The sequence below is a fragment of the Nerophis ophidion genome, linkage group LG19 (genome assembly GCF_033978795.1).
Source record: "Nerophis ophidion isolate RoL-2023_Sa linkage group LG19, RoL_Noph_v1.0, whole genome shotgun sequence".
NCBI lineage: Eukaryota > Metazoa > Chordata > Actinopteri > Syngnathiformes > Syngnathidae > Nerophis > Nerophis ophidion.
This window is the reverse complement of record NC_084629.1, coordinates 3,564,800-3,584,394: the sequence shown is the minus strand read 5'-3', so window position 1 is coordinate 3,584,394 and position 19,595 is coordinate 3,564,800. Positions and strand designations below refer to the sequence as shown.

The 19,595-nt window shown below is 38.0% G+C and overlaps 1 protein-coding gene across 11 annotated transcripts in view; it reads left to right on the top strand.

The window, feature by feature from the left end:
- The first annotated feature begins 943 nt into the window (after positions 1-943).
- Positions 944-19,595, top strand: part of nr4a2a (nuclear receptor subfamily 4, group A, member 2a) — a 460,443-nt gene continuing 441,791 nt past the window's right edge. For 10 of the 11 annotated variants that reach the window (XR_009802874.1, XR_009802876.1, XR_009802875.1 and 7 more), the window contains exons 1-3: positions 975-1,019; positions 14,862-14,946; positions 16,495-16,542. The gene's annotated coding sequence lies outside the window, so the exon portion shown is untranslated. Of the gene's footprint in view, positions 1,020-5,217; positions 5,303-14,861; positions 14,947-16,494; positions 16,543-19,595 lie in introns of all 11 variants that reach the window. The other variant, XM_061878997.1, reaches the window with a different exon arrangement.

Here is a 19,595-nt window from a genome sequence, read left to right as displayed (position 1 = left end):
ACACCTGGGGATCGGCCCCTTCCACCTCCAAAGACATGCACCTGGGAATAGGCCCCTCCCACATCCAAAGACATGCACCTGGGGATAGGCCCCTCCCACCTCCAAAGACATGCACCTAGGCCCCTCAACCTCCAAAGACATGCACCTGGGGGTAGGCCCCTCCCACTTCCAAAGACAAGCACCTTGGGATAGGCCGCTCCTACCTCCAAAGACATCCACCTGGGGATAGGCCCCTCCCACCTCCAAAGACATGCACCTGGGGATAGGGCCCTCAACCTCCAAAGACATGCACCTGGGGATAGGCCCCTCCCTCCTCCAAAGACATGCACCTGGGTATAGGCCCCTCAACCTCCAAAGACATGCACCTGGGAATAGGCTCCTCCCACCTCCAAAGACATGCACCTGGGGATCGGCCCCTCCCACCTCCAAAGACATGCACTTAGGGGATAGGCCCCTCCCACTTCCAAAGACAAGCACCTTGGGATAGGCCCCTCCCACCTCCAAAGACATGCACCTGGGGATAGGCTCCTCCCACCTCCAAAGACATGCACTTAGAGATAGGCCCCTCCCATCTCCAAAGACATGCACCTGGGGATAGGCCCCTCCCACCTCCAAAGACACGCACCTGGGGATCGGCCCCTCCCACCTCCAAAGACATGCACCTGGGAATAGGCCCCTCCCACCTCCAAAGACATACACCTGGGGATAGGTTGCTTGGCAACACTAAATGGTCCGTAATGTGTGAATGTTGTCTATCTGTGTTGGCCCTGGGATGAGATAGTGATTTGTCCAGGGTGTACACTGCCTTCCGCCTGATTGCAGCTGAGATAGGCTCCAGCAACCCCCTCCCCGCTCCTCTGAACGGGACAAGCGGCAGGAAATGGATGGATGGACAACAAATACCCCCTGTGAGTTGGTATGATCCGACGTTGTCAGAAATGACGTCATCAACCTCGCAAAACCAGGAAGTACCTGCCGGCCCCGCCCCAAACATTTCTGAAGATGAGCAGCCACCACTTGTAAGTAACAGTTAACTTTTATACATTTAACTCATACAAAATGAAAGCAGTACTCCTATAAATGTCAGCAAACTAATAACATAATGACGTGAATTAGACCTGTTGAGTACCAAGTCTATCCACAATGTCACAAGTTGCTATGCGGAGTGACGCTATCTCCATTTTTTTTTTTTTTTTAAATGATTAAAACCCCCTAAGTTTTTCTCATGGTACATCCATATCTAAGTCAGATTAAATATCTCAAATAAGGGTGATATTTGTTAATTTTCTGTCCGACAAGATAATTATTCTCACGAATCAGATTTTATAAACAGTCTTTTACTTGTTTTAAGGGTGTTGGTCCTTAATTAGGTGTGTTGTTTACCAGCCCGCCACACATTCTGTGAATGCTATTTCAAAAATAAAAAAAAGTGGAATGAGGTGAAATCTAACTTTAAAAAGTTGCAATGTTGACACAAAGCTGTTTTTTTTCTTCTTTGGTCTATCTTTATTTTTTTATTTTTTTTTGCCATTGCTAAAAAAACCCCCCAAAAAACAATGTTATAATGAATTATTGACCTATTCAATGCTCCAATTATTTCAAATATTTTTATGTGGAAAATATTGCATATATTGTGTGGTTGCCATACAAAAACAACAGCATTTTGTTTGACAAAAGAGCATAAAACTAACAAAATCATAGTCCATCCATCCATCCATCTTCTTCCGCTTATCCGAGGTCGGGTTGCGGGGGTAGCAGCCTAAGCAGGGAAGCCCAGACTTCTCTCTCCCCAGCCACTTCGTCTAGCTCAGGGGTGCCCATTACGTCGATCGAGAGCTACCAGTCGACCGCGGGGGGTGTGTCAGTCGATCTCCAGCCAGGCTTTTAAAAAAAATAGACCTAAAAATGAGTGATCATCAATCTTCACCAAGACGTCACTTAAATGACATTCACGGTACCGGAGGGTCTTGTGAGATGACGCTGGCTGCTGCAAGATCATTATTATGAAAATATGACCGAGAGGAAGGCGAGAAACACTTTTTATTTCAACAGACTCTCGCGCCGTACCTTCCGTCAAAACTCTAAAGGCCGACTGCACATTTCCTATCTTCACAATAAAAGCCCTGCTTCATGCTGCCTGCGCTAACTAAATACAGAGTCTCGGAAAACTGGCGTGCACAAGCGATCCCTCAGAAATATGGCGTGCACAAGTGATGAGACTCTTATCGGCGTGAGAGTCTGTTGAAATAAAAAGTGTTTCTCGCCTTCCTCTCTGTCATTTTTTCATAATAATGAACTGGCAGCCGCCAGCGTCATCTCACAAGACCCTCGGGTGCCGTGAATGTCAATCAAGCAAGCTACGGAATTTGCCGGCAATGTTTTTCTTGTAAAGTGTATGGAAGCTGGATGAATTAGATGCCAAAAACCAACCACTTTCATGTGGTATTGTACAGAAAGGACAACTTGTTTTCTCCTCCATTTGAAAATGTGGGCGTTATCATCATTACTGTCTGATTCCAATCAATGCAAGTCATCAGAATCAGGTAATACACCAACTTATATTCTTGTCTTGGTGAAAGAAAGACATCTATATGTGTTACACATGCTTGTATTATCATTAAACACATTTAACTTGTTTACAAAAATGTCTCTTTCATAAATAGATAAATATAAATGATATATATAAATGAGGTAGATCTCCTCCAGTTGGTCAATTGAAAAGTAGCTCGCCTGCAGAAAAAGTGTGGGCACCCCTGGTCTAGCTCTTCCCGAGGGATCCCGAGGGATCCCGAGGCGTTCACAGGCCAGCCGGGAGACACAGTTTTCCCAAGGTGTCCTGGGTCTTCCCAGTGGCCTCCTACCGGTTGGACGTGCCCGAACTAACTCATCTGGCTCCTCTCCATGTGAAGGAGCAGCGGCTTTACTTTGAGTTCCTCCCGGATGGCAGAGCTTCTCACCCTATCTCTAAGGGAGAGACCTGGAAACTCATTTGGGCCGCTTGTACCCGTGATCTTGTCCTTTCGGTCATGACCCAAAGCTCATGACCATAGGTGAGGATGGGAACAAAATCATAGTTCAAACTTAAAATGGACAGATATATCTGAAGTTGATCTCGTAACTTAAGTGTTGAAAATGAAAAAAAAAAACCTGATAAAAATGTATCACTTTTGGATCCCAAATATATTTAACTGGATTTTATTTATCTTTTTACTGTGATTACTCAAAAATAATAATTAAAATCAATGGTGTCCTGCATTATTGTTTTGTTTAAGTCTATAATTTCTTCACATTAACATTGCTTTCTGAATGTTTTGGGCAGTGGGAGAAATACTGCATAAGTTGTCTTTGACAGAAAAGGCATTTTTTAAACATTATATCAACCTGAGGTTGATATACTGTAAAGATTTACTGTAAGTGTTAAATAAAATAAATAAATAATAATTTGACTTGTTTTAGGGAGCCCTAAAAAAAAAAAAAAAAGAATCCATATATTTTATAATGGTTTGAAAATGAAAAATATCAAAATGGCTCCCCCATGCTTTAATTTTTCCGTGCGCGGCCCTCTGTGGAAAAAGTTTGGACAACCCTGTCCTAAATTATTTCAGTAAGATATTACAGCTTGTTGTGAAATGAATTATATTTATATAGCGCTTTTCTCTAGTGACTCAAAGCGCTTTTACATAGTGAAACCCAATATCTAAGTTACATTTAAACCAGTGTGGGTGGCACTGGGAACAGGTATATTGTCTTTATTGGTTTTATATTTATTTATTTTTTGTTTTCGTCCAGTCATTGGTGGAGCATAATATATATATATATATAGATAGATAGATAGATAGTACTTTATTGATTCCTTCAGGAGAGTTCCTTCAGGAAAATTAAAATTCCAGCAGCAGTGTACAGAGTTGAGATCAATTTAAAGAAAAAAAAGTAAAAAGTAAATAATGGGGGTTTAAATGGAAACAAAATAGAGAAATATTACAAAAAGAATAAAAACAATGGGAATAACAATATAACAGTAAAATAAGACTATAACAAGACAAAGTAGGCAGTAGTGACCATGTTATGAAAAAGAAAATGTATATATATATATATATATATATATACTTTTTTTATTTTATTTTATTTATTTATTTATTTTTATTTTTTTACAATTGTTTTTAACATGGCTGTGCAGCACTTTGGAAACGTTATTGTTGTTTAAATGTGCTATATAAATAAAGTGGATTGGATTGGATTGGATTGGATTGCCCAAGGACACAATGGCAGTGACTAGGATGGCGGGAGCGGGAATCGAACCTGCAACCCTTTAAGTTGCTGGCACGGGCACTCTGCCAACCGAGCCATGCCGCCCCATGCTGAGATTTGATGACCTATATTGAGTAAAACATGCTTGAATCTGGAATATAAAGTGTTGCAAAGCTGTGTCATCAACACTCACAAGTATAAAACTATTTTTTTTAAAGTAATACTTTTTTACTTCAAGGATAAAAGAAAAAATCATGATGCAGAGTACATATCATTATGCCAAGATAATGGCACTAGCATTTACTTAATTTAAGGATACTTTTCAACATATTGAGCAAAAAGTTTTTTTTTTTCTACCAAGAAAAGTGCACTTGTTATTAGTTAGAATATACTTAAAGGCCTACAGAAATGAGATTTTCTTATTTAAACGGGGATAGCAGGTCCATTCTATGTGTCATACTTGATCATTTCGCGATATTGCCATATTTTTGCTGAAAGGATTTAGTAGAGAACATCCACGATAAAGTTCGCAACTTTTGGTCGCTAATAAAAAAGCCTTGCCTGTACAGGAAGTAGCAGACGATGTGTGATTGACGTCACGGGTTGTGGAGCTCCTCACATCTGAACATTGTTTACAATCATGGCCACCAGCAGCGAGAGCGTTTCGGTCCGAGAAAGCGAACATTTCCACATTAATTTGAGCGAGGATGAAAGATTCGTGGATGAGGAAAGTGACAGTGAAGGACTAGAAAAAAAAAAGAAAAAAGATGAGGGCAGTGGGAGCTATTCAGATGTTATTAGACACATTTACTAGGATAATTCTGGAAAATCCCTTATCTGCTTATTGTGATACTAGTGTTTTAGTGAGATTATATAGTCGTACCTGAAAGTCAGAGGGGTGTGGCCACGGGTGTGGTGACCGCCAGTGTCTCCGAGGGGCTGAGATGTTTTTTTTTCCCCCCTCCACAGAGTAAGCATCCGACGGCTGGTGGGAGGAGGCAAGAGAGTCCACAGCTGCAGGAGGAACGACACAAACTCTCCGCTCATGTCTACGGTAAGAGACGACTGTAAACAAGGAAACACCGGCTGTGTTTGCGTTGCTAAAGGCAGCTGCAATACACCGCTTCCCACCTACATCTTTCTTCTTTGTTGTCTCCATTATTAATTGAACAAATTGCAAAAGATTCAGCAACACAGAAGTCCAGAATACTGTGTAATTATGCGATTAAAGTAGACTCCTTATAGCTGGGATCGGGCTGGAAAAAAATGTCCGCTACAATCCGAGACATCACGCGCATGCGTCATAATACCGACGTTTTCAACAGGATACTTCGCGCGAAATTTAAAATTGCAATTTAGTAAACTGAAGAGGCCGTATTGGCATGTGTTGCAATGTTAATATTTCATCATTGATTTACAAAATATCAGAATTCGTCGTCGGTAGTAGTGGCTTTCAGTAGGCCTTTAAGGGTTTCAGTTCTAAATGATGTCAGTAAGATATTACAGCTTGTTGCTGAGATTTGATGACCTATATTGAGTAAAACATGCTTGAAACTAGAATATCAAGTGTTGCAAAGCTGTGTCATCAACACAGCTACTTTTTTAAGGAAATACCTTTTTACTTCAAGGATAAACAAACAAAAATCATGATGCAGAGTCCATATCATTATGTCAAGATAATGGCACTGGCATTTACTTAATTTAAGTATATTTTTCAGCATTTTGAGCAAAAAGGTATCTTTTTTTTCTACCAAGAAAAGTGCACTTGTTATTAGTGAGAATATACTTATTTTAAGATATTTGTGGGGTTTGTTGAAGTTAGCTAATTTTACTTGTTTTGGAATGTCTTGACAAGACAATTTTTCTTGTTCTATTGGCAGAATATTTTGCATAGTTCAAATAAAATACCCCTCATTTTTGTATTTTTTTTCTAGTTTTTGAACACAGTGTGTAACCTGCAACAATGTATCTGGCAGGCATTTTCGATAATTCCTTCAAATTCTGTGTGAAAATAGCATTGTTTGGTGGGAAGATGCTATGATTTGATTGATTGATTGATTGAGACTTTTATTAGTAGGTTGCACAGTACAGTACATATTCCGTACAATTGACCACTAAATGGTAACACCGGGATAAGTTTTTCAACTTGTTTTTAGTCGGGGTCCATGTTAATCAATTCATGGTAAAACCAAAACATGAACTCACCTCCATTCTTCTATAGGTGACAACAGCAAGCTGATGCAGCCTGGCCCTCATTTTGGAGCTTAAGGTGAGTCTAGCACTGCAAGAACTGCAATCTAAGTAAGATTAAATATCTCAAATAAGGTTGATATTTACTTATTTTCTGTCTGATAAGAAAATTATTCTCACTAAGCAGATTTTATGTTAGTGTTTTACTTGTTTTAAGGGTTTTGGTTCTCAATGATCTCAGTAAGATATTACAGATTAGTGCTGAGATTTGATGACCTATATTGAGTAAAACATGCTTGGAACTGTATTATCAACTGATGCAAAGCTGCGTCATCAACACAAGTATAAAACAACTTTTTAAAGTAATAATTATTTAATTCAAGCATGAAAAAAAATAAAAAAAATTGCATATCATTATGTCAAGATAATGGCACTAGTATTTGCTTAATTTACCTTAAAAGGTTGTTAAACCTTAGCAATTACTCTAGAATTCAGCGGCACATGTCCTGACGAAGACCAGAAGTCGGGCTCACATTACACCAGTTTTAAAATCTCTGCATTGGCTCCCCGTGTGATTCAGGATCAATGTTAAGGTTCTTCTTATGGTTTATAAATGTCATCATGGTATTGGGCCTTCTTATATTCCAGATATGTATGTTTTTAATGATAATAATAGATTATATTTGTAAAAAAGCAGTTTCCATTGAGCAAACAACCTCAAAGTGCTACATGGTATTAAAAAATGAATGAAAAGATAACAACAATAAAAACTAGAACTAACACGAATATGTCTAAAAAAAAGGCATTTTTAAATAGAAGGGGTTTTAAGCCTTTTTTAAAAGCATCCACATTCTGTGGTGCCCTCAGGTGGTCAGGGAGAACGTTCCATTGTTCGTAGCTTTGTCGTGTGGAGGATTTGGGGGTGAGCAGTTCTTTGAGGTAGAGGGGGGCATTTCCAAGGAGGCACTGGTGGGTTAGTAGGGAGACTTGTCGGGATGGCATCTTTCCACATTTATGGCCCCCGTCTATGGAACAGCTTGCCGGAGGACCTCAGGGCTGCGGGTCGAGGACGTTCATGTTTTTAAGAGCAGGCTTAAGACCCACCTTTTACCTGGTATTAATTAATTCTTTATCTCTACTCATGGTTCTTAGTTTTATTATTTTTATTTTCCAACGTTCCTCAGATGAGCCATCAGCCTTTAAGGGTTATGGGCCGTGCTTGTGGCGGTGCTTTTGTGTCAGGTGGCCATGGTTTGATGACCTCCTGTGATAGTGTTTACTCACATGTCTCCTCTGTACTCAGACATGCAATCACGTGTCCATATAGTGTCATATTTGTGTAAGTTGTTGTATCTGAGTCCGTATGTGATAATGGGGGGGTATGGGTCACTGGGGTATTGTTTGTAACTTTGTGTAACTTATGTATGAAAATCGCTTTATTAATTGATTGATCGATTAATTAATTGAGAAGTGTATTGACATCTTAAAAAATGTAATCCATGTAATGCTTTAAAATGTCAAATGGATGGCACAAAAAGCCAAACGGCTTGTTTCCATTGTGGACCATTAAATATTCATCACATTTGATATATTCGATAATAAAAGATGTATAACCTGTAACATGTATACAAAAAAATATGTTTAAATTATGATTTAAATAGTGATTTGAAAAACAATATATACAGTACAAACATATATATTCTACGATCTTTAAGTCTTTAGTCTTCTCCTATTTCTATTGTTTTCTAACCGTGCCTTCAAATGTATTCAACATCAGATATTTCACTTGTGCTACTTAAGTCTTTTTATTTTTTTCAGAAAATAAAGTAACGACAACAAATCGGATCATTCTGTTAACCCAAATCAAGCTTGAAGTTGGGCCCGTTCTAATACTAATCAAATAATATGGATAATTAATTCGCTGGTCTTGAATTTGAAACATAGGGTTTGCATTTACCACATGCTAATATGTCCACAAAAGTTAAACAAAGAGATGGAGCAGTGTTTTTTTGTTAAAGTTTTTTTTTTTACAAAGCACCAGGGCTTCACGGTGGCAGAGGGGTTAGTGCGTCTGCCTCACAATGCGAAGTTCCTGCAGTCCTGGGTTCAAATCCAGGCTCGGATCTTTCTGTGTGGAGTTTGCATGTTCTCCCCGTGAATGCGTGGGTTCCCTCCGGGTACTCCGGCTTCCTCCCACTTCCAAAGACATGCACCTGGGGATAGGTTGATTGGCAACACTAAATTGGCCCTAGTGTGTGAATGTGAGTGTGAATGTTGTCTGTCTATCTGTGTTGGCCCTGTGATGAGGTGGCGACTTGTCCAGGGTGTACCCTGCCTTCCGCCCGATTGTAGCTGAGATAGGCGCCAGCGCCCCCCGTGACCCCCAGAAGGTCGGTTCTAATACTAATCAAATATCAAAGATAATTCATTTGTGGACTTGGATTTTGACACATAGGGTTTGCAATTACCACATGCTAATATGTCCACAAAAGGTACAAAAAGAGACGGAGCAGGATTTGTTTTTTATTTTAACAAATCACCATTACTAACTATACTTGCCTGGCGTGCATTCTTTGATCTTTAAGTCTTTAGTCTGCTTCTTTTTGCTATTGTTTTGTAACCATACCCTCAAATGTATTCAACATCAGATATTTCACTTGTGCTACTTAAGTATTTTGTTTTATTTTTTAACAAAATAAAGTAACGACAACAAATCGGATCATTCTGTTAGCCCAAATCAGGCTTTTGAAGTCTGGCCGGTTCTAATACTAATCAAATATCAAAGATAATTCATTTGTGGACTTGGAATATGACACATAGGGTTTGCATTTACCACATGCTAATATGTCCACAAAAGGTACAAAAAGAGACAGAGCAGGATTTTTTAAATTTATTTTAACAAATCACCATTACTAACTATACTTCCTGGCTTGCATTCTTTGATCTGTAAGTCTTTAGTCTGCTTCTTTTTGCTATTGTTTTGTAACCGTACCTTCAAATGTATTCAACATCAGATATTTCACTTGTGCTACTTAAGTATTTTGTTTTATTTTTTAACAAAATAAAGTAACGACAACAAATCGGATCATTCTGTTAGCCCAAATCAGGCTTGAAGTCTGGCCGGTTCTAATACTAATCAAATATCAAAGATAATTCATTTGTGGACTTGGACTTTGACACATAGGGTTTGCATTTACCACATGCTAATATGTCCACAAAAGGTACAAAAAGAGACGGGGCAGGATTTGTTTTTTATTTTAACAAATCACCATTACTAACTATACTTGCCTGGCATGCATTCTTTGATCTTTAAGTCTTTAGTCTGCTTCTTTTTGCTATTGTTTTGTAACCATACCTTCAAATGTACTCACCATCATATTTTTCACATGTGCTACTTAAGTATTTTTTTTTAAGAAAATTAAGTATCGACAACAAATCGGATCATTCTGTTAGCCCAAATCAGGCTTGAAGTCTGGCCGGTTCTAATACTAATCAAATATCAGAGATAATTAATTTGTGGACTTGGACTTTGACACATAGGGTTTGCAATCACCACATGCTAATATGTCCATAAAAGGTACAAAAAAGGCAGAGAAATGTTTTTTAATTAATTAATTATTTTATTTTTTTTCTTAAAGCACCATGCATACTACGATCTTTAAGTCTTTAGTCTGCTTCTTTTGCTATTGTTTTGTAACCCATCCATCCATCCATTTACTACCGCTTATTCCCTTTCGGGGTCGCGGGGGGCGCTGGCGCCTATCTCAGCTACAATCGGGCGGAAGGCGGGGTACACCCTGGACAAGTCGCCACCTCATCGCAGGGCCAACCGTACCTTCAAATGTACTCACCATCAGATATTTCACGTGTGCTACTTAAGTATTTTTTTTTAAGAAAATAAAGTAACGACAACAAATCGGATCATTCTGTTGGTCCAAATAAGGCTTGAAGTCGGGGCGGTATAGCTCGGTTGGTAGGGCGGCCGTGCCAGCAACTTGAGGGTTGCAGGTTCAAATCCCCGCTTCTGCCATCCTAGTCACTGCCGTTGTGTCCTTGGGCAAGACACTTTTCCCACCTGCTCCCAGGGCCGCCCACACTGGTTTAAATGTAAAAATGTGATATTTAGTTTCACTATGTAAAGCGCTTTGAGTGACTAGAGAAAAAGCGCTATATAAATACAATTCACTTCAAGTCTGGCCGGTTCTAATACTAATCCAATATCAGAGATAATTAATTCGTGGACTTGGACTTTGACACATAGGGTTTGCAATTACCACATGCTAATATGTCCATAAAAGGTAAAAAAGGCAGAGCAATGTTTTTTAATTAATTAATTAATACTTTTATTTTTATTTTTAAAGCACCATTACTAACTATACCTGCCTGACATGCATACTACGATCTTTCAGTATTTTGTCTTCTCCTTTTGTAACCGTACCCTCAAATGTATTCAACAACAGATAGTTCACTTGTGGTATTTAATTATTGTTATTTTTTTTATCAAGAAAGTAAAGTAACGACAACAAATCGGATCATTCTGTTTACACGGATCAGGCTTGAAGTTGGGCCGGTTCTAATACTAATCAAATATCATAGATAATTCATTCACTGGCCTTGACTTTGACACATAGGGTTTGCATTTACCACATGCTAATATGTCCACAAATGGTAAAAAAAAAAAATACATTTTTTTTTTTTTTTTTACAAAGAACTCTGGGGAACCACTTTTAAAACCATAATTAATGATATTGTTTTGCTGCAAAAAAAAAAGCTGCTCGGCTAATAAACAAAGCAGGATATTATGACCATACCCATCCATTATTTGTTAAATCTAAACTTATGAAATTTCAAGATATTGTCTATTATAAAATAAAACAGATAATGTTCAAAGGAAAAATAAATACTCTTCCAGAAGGAATACTTCTCTCTACAGACCAGCAAATATAATCCAAGAGATTAATCTAAGTTTATTTTACCAAAAGAAAGATTAGTTGTTAAACGTAGATGTTTATTGTTAATTTGTGGAATTCTGTTGGTAAAGAAATAAAAATGAGTGACTCGGTATTTAAATTCAAAAAGAACATGTCACAATGTATTTTAAAAAGTTATGTGAACTAGAAATGTATGTTTGTTTGGTTAAATGTTGTATTTAGAAGGTATGTATGTTTATCTATTTACAAAAAAGTGCATGTGTGTAAGCACATATTTTTGTATTATTTGTTAAAGGGCAACTTAAATGTAAATGCTGAATGACTATATTTCTTTTTGTATTAAAACATTATTATAAAAGGTAACTTAATTGAATGTAAAAAATGTTATGTTGGGCATATAAGCTTTTTTGCTTCTGCCTGTTTCAGTCATGTTATTCATTTTTCAATCGTGATCCATGTTTGAATATGTTTTCCATCCATCCATCCATCATCTTCCGCTTATCCGAGGTCGGGTCGCGGGGGCAACAGCCTAAGCAGGGAAACCCAGACTTCCCTCTCCCCAGCCACTTCGTCTAGCTCTTCCCGGGGGATCCCGAGGCGTTCCCAGGCCAGCCGGGAGACATAGTCTTCCCAACGTGTCCTGGGTCTTCCCCGTGGCCTCCTACTGGTTGGACGTGCCCTAAACACCTCCCTAGGGAGGCGTTCGGGTGGCATCCTGACCAGATGCCCGAACCACCTCATCTGGCTCCTCTCCATGTGGAGGAGCAGCGGCTTTACTTTGAGTTCCTCCCGGATGGCAGAGCTTCTCACCCTATCTCTAAGGGAGAGACAGGAAACTCATTTGGGCCGCTTGTACCCGTGATCTTGTCCTTTCGGTCATGACCCAAAGCTCATGACCATAGGTGAGGATGGGAACAAAATCATAGTTCAAACTTAAAATGGACAGATATATCTGAAGTTGATCTCGTAACTTAAGTGTTGAAAATGAAAAAAAAAAACCTGATAAAAATGTATCACTTTTGGATCCCAAATATATTTAACTGGATTTTATTTATCTTTTTACTGTGATTACTCAAAAATAATAATTAAAATCAATGGTGTCCTGCATTATTGTTTTGTTTAAGTCTATAATTTCTGCACATTAACATTGCTTTCTGAATGTTTTGGGCAGTGGGAGAAATACTGCATAAGTTGTCTTTGACAGAAAAGGCATTTTTTAAACATTATATCAACCTATGGTTGATATACTGTAAAGATTTACTGTAAGTGTTAAATAAAATAAATAAATAATAATTTGACTTGTTTTAGGGAGCCCTAAAAAAAAAAAAAAAAAAGAATCCATATATTTTATAATGGTTTGAAAATGAAAAATATCAAAATGGCTCCCCCATGCTTTAATTTTTCCGTGCGCGGCCCTCTGTGGAAAAAGTTTGGACAACCCTGTCCTAAATTATTTCAGTAAGATATTACAGCTTGTTGTGAAATGAATTATATTTATATAGCGCTTTTCTCTAGTGACTCAAAGCGCTTTTACATAGTGAAACCCAATATCTAAGTTACATTTAAACCAGTGTGGGTGGCACTGGGAGCAGGTGGGTATATTGTCTTTATTGGTTTTATATTTATTTATTTTTTGTTTTTGTCCAGTCATTGGTGGAGCATAATATATATATATATATATATATATATATATATATATATATATATATATATAGATAGATAGATAGATAGTACTTTATTGATTCCTTCAGGAGAGTTCCTTCAGGAAAATTAAAATTCCAGCAGCAGTGTACAGAGTTGAGATCAATTTAAAGAAAAAAAAGTAAAAAGTAAATAATGGGGGTTTAAATGGAAACAAAATAGAGAAATATTACAAAAAGTGGCAGAGGGGTTAGTGCGTCTGCCTCACAATACGAAGTTCCTGCAGTCCTGGGTTCAAATCCAGGCTCGGGATCTTTCTGTGTGGAGTTTGCATGTTCTCCCCGTGAATGCGTGGGTTCCCTCCGGGTACTCCGGCTTCCTCCCACTTCCAAACACATGCACCTGGGGATAGGTTGATTGGCAACACTAAATTGTCCCTAGTGTGTGAATGTGAGTGTGAATGTTGTCTGTCTATCTGTGTTGGCCCTGCGATGAGGTGGCGACTTGTCCAGGGTGTACCCTGCCTTCCGCCCGATTGTAGCTGAGATAGGCGCCAGAGCCCCCCGCGACCCCGAAAGGGAATAAGCGGTAGAAAATGGATGGATGGATTACAAAAAGAATAAAAACAATGGGAATAACAATATAACAGTAAAATAAGACTATAACAAGACAAAGTAGGCAGTAGTGACCATGTTATGAAAAAGAAAATGTATATATATATATATATATATATATATACTTTTTTTATTTTATTTTATTTTATTTATTTATTTTTATTTTTTTACAATTGTTTTTAACATGGCTGTGCAGCACTTTGGAAACGTTATTGTTGTTTAAATGTGCTATATAAATAAAGTGGATTGGATTGGATTGGATTGGATTGCCCAAGGACACAATGGCAGTGACTAGGATGGCGGGAGCGGGAATCGAACCTGCAACCCTTTAAGTTGCTGGCACGGGCACTCTGCCAACCGAGCCATGCCGCCCCATGCTGAGATTTGATGACCTATATTGAGTAAAACATGCTTGAATCTGGAATATAAAGTGTTGCAAAGCTGTGTCATCAACACTCACAAGTATAAAACTATTTTTTTTAAAGTAATACTTTTTTACTTGAAGGATAAAAGAAAAAATCATGATGCAGAGTACATATCATTATGCCAAGATAATGGCACTAGCATTTACTTAATTTAAGGATACTTTTCAACATATTGAGCAAAAAGTTTTTTTTTTTTCTACCAAGAAAAGTGCACTTGTTATTAGTTAGAATATACTTAAAGGCCTACAGAAATGAGATTTTCTTATTCAAACGGGGATAGCAGGTCCATTCTATGTCTCATAGTTGATCATTTCGTGTTATTGCCATATTTTTGCTGAAAGGATTTAGTAGAGAACATCCACGATAAAGTTCGCAACTTTTAGTCGCTAATAAAAAAGCCTTGCCTGTACCGGAAGTAGCAGACGATGTGCGCGTGACGTCACGGGTTGTGGAGCTCCTCACATCTGAACATTGTTTACAATCATGGCCACCAGCAGCGAGAGCGTTTCGGTCCGAGAAAGCGAACATTTCCACATTAATTTGAGCGAGGATGAAAGATTCGTGGATGAAGAAAGTGACAGTGAAGGACTAGAAAAAAAAAAAGAAAAAAGATGAGGGCAGTGGGAGCGATTCAGATGTTATTAGACACATTTACTAGGATAATTCTGGAAAATCCCTTATCTGTTTATTGTGATACTAGTGTTTTAGTGAGATTATATAGTCGTACCTGAAAGTCAGAGGGGTGTGGCCACGGGTGTGGTGACCGCCAGTGTCTCCGAGGGGCTGAGATTTTTTTTTTTTCCCCTCCACAGAGTAAGCATCCGACGGCCGGTGGGAGGAGGCAAGAGAGTCCACAGCTGCAGGAGGAACGACGCAAACTCTCCGCTCATGTCTACGGTAAGAGACGACTGTAAACAAGGAAACACCGGCTGTGTTTGCGTTGCTAAAGGCAGCTGCAATACACTGCTTCCCACCTACATATTTCTTCTTTGTTGTCTCCATTATTAATTGAACAAATTGCAAAAGATTCAGCAACACAGATGTCCAGAATACTGTGTAATTATGCGATTAAAGTAGACTCCTTATAGCTGGGATCGGGCTGGAAAAAAATGTCCGCTACAATCCCAGACATCACGCGCATGCGTCATAATACCGACGTTTTCAACAGGATACTAAGCGCGAAATTTAAAATTGCAATTTAGTAAACTAAAAAGGCCGTATTGGCATGTGTTGCAATGTTAATATTTCATCATTGATTTACAAAATATCAGAATTCGTCGTCGGTAGTAGTGGCTTTCAGTAGGCCTTTAAGGGTTTCAGTTCTAAATGATCTCAGTAAGATATTACAGCTTGTTGCTGAGATTTGATGACCTATATTGAGTAAAACATGCTTGAAACTAGAATATCAAGTGTTGCAAAGCTGTGTCATCAACACAGCTACTTTTTTAAGGAAATACCTTTTTACTTCAAGGATATCCATCCATCCATCCATCCATTTTCTACCGCTTATTCCCTTTCGGGGTCGCGGGGGGCGCTGGCGCCTATCTCAGCTACAATCGGGCGGAAGGCGGGGTACACCCTGGACAAGTCGCCACCTCATCACAGGGCCAACACAGATAGACAGACAACATTCACACTCACATTCACACGCTAGGGCCAATTTTTAGTGTTGCCAATCAACCTATCCCCAGGTGCATGTCTTTGGAAGTGGGAGGAAGCCGGAGTACCCGGAGGGAACCCACGCATTCACGGGGAGAACATGCAAACTCCACACAGAAAGATCCCGAACCTGGATTTGAACCCAGGACTGCAGGACCTTCGTATTGTGAGGCAGACGCACTAACCCCTCTGCCACCGTGAACAAACAAAAATCATGATGCAGAGTCCATATCATTATGTCAAGATAATGGCACTGGCATTTACTTAATTTAAGGATATTTTTCAGCATTTTGAGCAAAAAGGTATCTTTTTTTTTCTACCAAGAAAAGTGCACTTGTTACTAGTGAGAATATACTTATTTTAAGGTGTTTTTTTGGTTCATTGAAGTTAGCTAATTTTACTTGTTTTGGAAAGTCTTGACAAGACAATTTTTCTTGTTCTATTGGCAGAATATTTTGCATAGTTCAAATAAAATACCCCTCATTTTTTTTTTTTTTTTTCTAGTTTTTGAACACAGTGTGTAACCTGCAACAATGTATCTGGCAGGCATTTTCGATAATTCCTTCAAATTCTGTGTGAAAATAACATGGTTTGGTGGGAAGATGCTATGATTTGATTGATTGATTGAGACTTTTATTAGTAGGTTGCACAGTACAGTACATATTCCGTACAATTGACCACTAAATGTTAAAACCCGGATAAGTTTTGCAACTTATTTTAGTCGGGGTCCATGTTAATCAATTCATGGTAAAACCAAAACATGAACTTACCTCCATTCTTCTATAGGTGACAACAGCAAGCTGATGCAGCCTGGCCCACATTTTGGAGCTTAAGGTGAGTCTAGCACTGCAAGAACTGCAATCTAAGTAAGATTAAATATCTCAAATAAGGGTGATATTTACTTATTTTCTGTCTGATAAGAAAATTATTCTCACTAAGCAGATTTTATGTTAGTGTTTTACTTGTTTTAAGGGTTTTGGTTCTCAATGATCTCAGTAAGATATTACAGATTAGTGCTGAGATTTTATGACCTATATTGAGTAAAACATGCTTGGAACTGTATTATCAACTGATGCAAAGCTGCGTCATCAACACAAGTATAAAACAACTTTTTTAAAGTAATAATTCTTTAATTCAAGCATGAAAAAAAAAATAAAAAAAATTGCATATCATTATGTCAAGATAATGGCACTAGTATTTGCTTAATTTACCTTAAAAGGTTGTTAAACCTTAGCAATTACTCTAGAATTCAGCGGCACATGTCCTGACGAAGACCAGAAGTCGGGCTCACATTACACCAGTTTTAAAATCTCTGCATTGGCTCCCCGTGTGATTCAGGATCAATGTTAAGGTTCTTCTTATGGTTTATAAATGTCATCATGGTATTGGGCCTTCTTATATTTCAGATATGTATGTTTTTAATGATAATAATAGATTATATTTGTAAAAAAGCAGTTTCCATTGAGCAAACAACCTCAAAGTGCTACATGGTATTAAAAAATGAATGAAAAGATAACAACAATAAAAACTAGAACTAACACGAATATATCTAAAAAAAAGGCATGTTTAAATAGAAGGGGTTTTAAGCCTTTTTTAAAAGCATCCACATTCTGTGGTGCCCTCAGGTGGTCAGGGAGAACGTTCCATTGTTCGTAGCTTTGTCGTGTGGAGGATTTGGGGGTGAGCAGTTCTTTGAGGTAGAGGGGGGCATTTCCAAGGAGGCACTGGTGGGTTAGTAGGGAGACTTGTCGGGATGGCATCTTTCCACATTTATGGCCCCCGTCTATGGAACAGCTTGCCGGAGGACCTCAGGGCTGCGGGTCGAGGACGTTCATGTTTTTAAGAGCGGGCTTAAGACCCACCTTTTACCTGGTATTAATTAATTCTTTATCTCTACTCATGGTTCTTAGTTTTATTATTTTTATTTTCCAACGTTCCTCAGATGAGCCATCAGCCTTTAAGGGTTATGGGCCGTGCTTGTGGCGGTGCTTTTGTGTCAGGTGGCCATGGTTTGATGACCTCCTGTGATAGTGTTTACTCACATGTCTCCTCTGTACTCAGACATGCAATCACGTGTCCATATTTGTGTAAGTTGTTGTATCTGGGTCCGTATGTGATAATGGGGGGGGTATGGGTCACTGGGGTATTGTTTGTAACTTTGTGTAACTTATGTATGAAAATCGCTTTATCAATTGATTGATCGATTAATTAATTGAGAAGTGTATTGACATCTTAAAAAATGTAATCCATGTAATGCTTTAAAATGTCAAATGGATGGCACAAAAAGCCAAACGGCTTGTTTCCATTGTGGACCATTAAATATTCATCACATTTGATATATTCGATAATAAAAGATGTATAACCTGTAACATGTATACAAAAAAAATATGTTTAAATAATGATTTAAATAGTGATTTGAAAAACAATATATACAGTACAAACATATATATTCTACGATCTTTAAGTCTTTAGTCTTCTCCTATTGCTATTGTTTTCTAACCGTGCCTTCAAATGTATTCAACATCAGATATTTCACTTGTGCTACTTAAGTCTTTTTATTTTTTTAAGAAAATAAAGTAACGACAACAAATCGGATCATTCTGTTAACCCAAATCAAGCTTGAAGTTGGGCCCGTTCTAATACTAATCAAATAATATGGATAATTAATTCGCTGGTCTTGAATTTGAAACATAGGGTTTGCATTTACCACATGCTAATATGTCCACAAAAGGTACAAAAAGAGACAGAGCAGGATTTGTTTTTTATTTTAACAAATCACCATTACTAACTATACTTGCCCGGCGTGCATTCTTTGATCTGTAAGTCTTTAGTCTGCTTCTTTTTGCTATTGTTTTGTAACCATACCTTCAAATGTACTCACCATCAGATATTTCACGTGTGATACTTCAGTTTTTTTTTTAAAGAAAATTAAGTAACGACAACAAATCGGATCATTCTGTTAGCCCAAATCAGGCTTGAAGTCTGGCCGGTTCTAATACTAATCAAATATCCGAGATAATTAATTCGCGGACTCGGACTTTGACACATAGAGTTTGCAATTACCACATGCTAATATGTCCACAAAAGGTACAAAAAAGGCAGAGAAATGTTTTTTAATTAATTAATTATTTTATTTTTTTTCTTAAAGCACCATGCATACTACGATCTTTAAGTCTTTAGTCTGCTTCTTTTTCCTATTGTTTTGTAACCATACCTTCAAATGTACTCACCATCAGATATTTCACATGTGCTACTTAAGTATTTTGTTTTATTTTTTAACAAAATAAAGTAACGACAACAAATCGGATCATTCTGTTAGCCCAAATCAGGCTTGAAGTCTGGCCGGTTCTAATACTAATCAAATATCAAAGATAATTAATTCACGGACTTGGACTTTGACACATAGGGTTTGCATTTACCACATGCTAATATGTCCACAAAAGGTACAAAAAGAGACAGGGCAGGATTTGTTTTTTATTTTAACAAATCACCATTACTAACTATACTTGCCTGGCGTGCATTCTTTGATCTGTAAGTCTTTAGTCTGCTTCTTTTTGCTATTGTGTTGTAACCATACCCTCAAATGTATTCAACATCAGATATTTCACTTGTGCTACTTAAGTATTTTTTTTTAAGAAAATTAAGTATCGACAACAAATCGGATCATTCTGTTAGCCCAAATCAGGCTTGAAGTCTGGCCGGTTCTAATACTAATCAAATATCAAAGATAATTCATTTGTGGACTTGGACTTTGACACATAGGGTTTGCAATTACCACATGCTAATATGTCCACAAAAGGTACAAAAAGAGTCAGAGCAGGATTTTTTTATTTATTTTAACAAATCACCATTACTAACTATACTTGCCTGGCTTGCATTCTTTGATC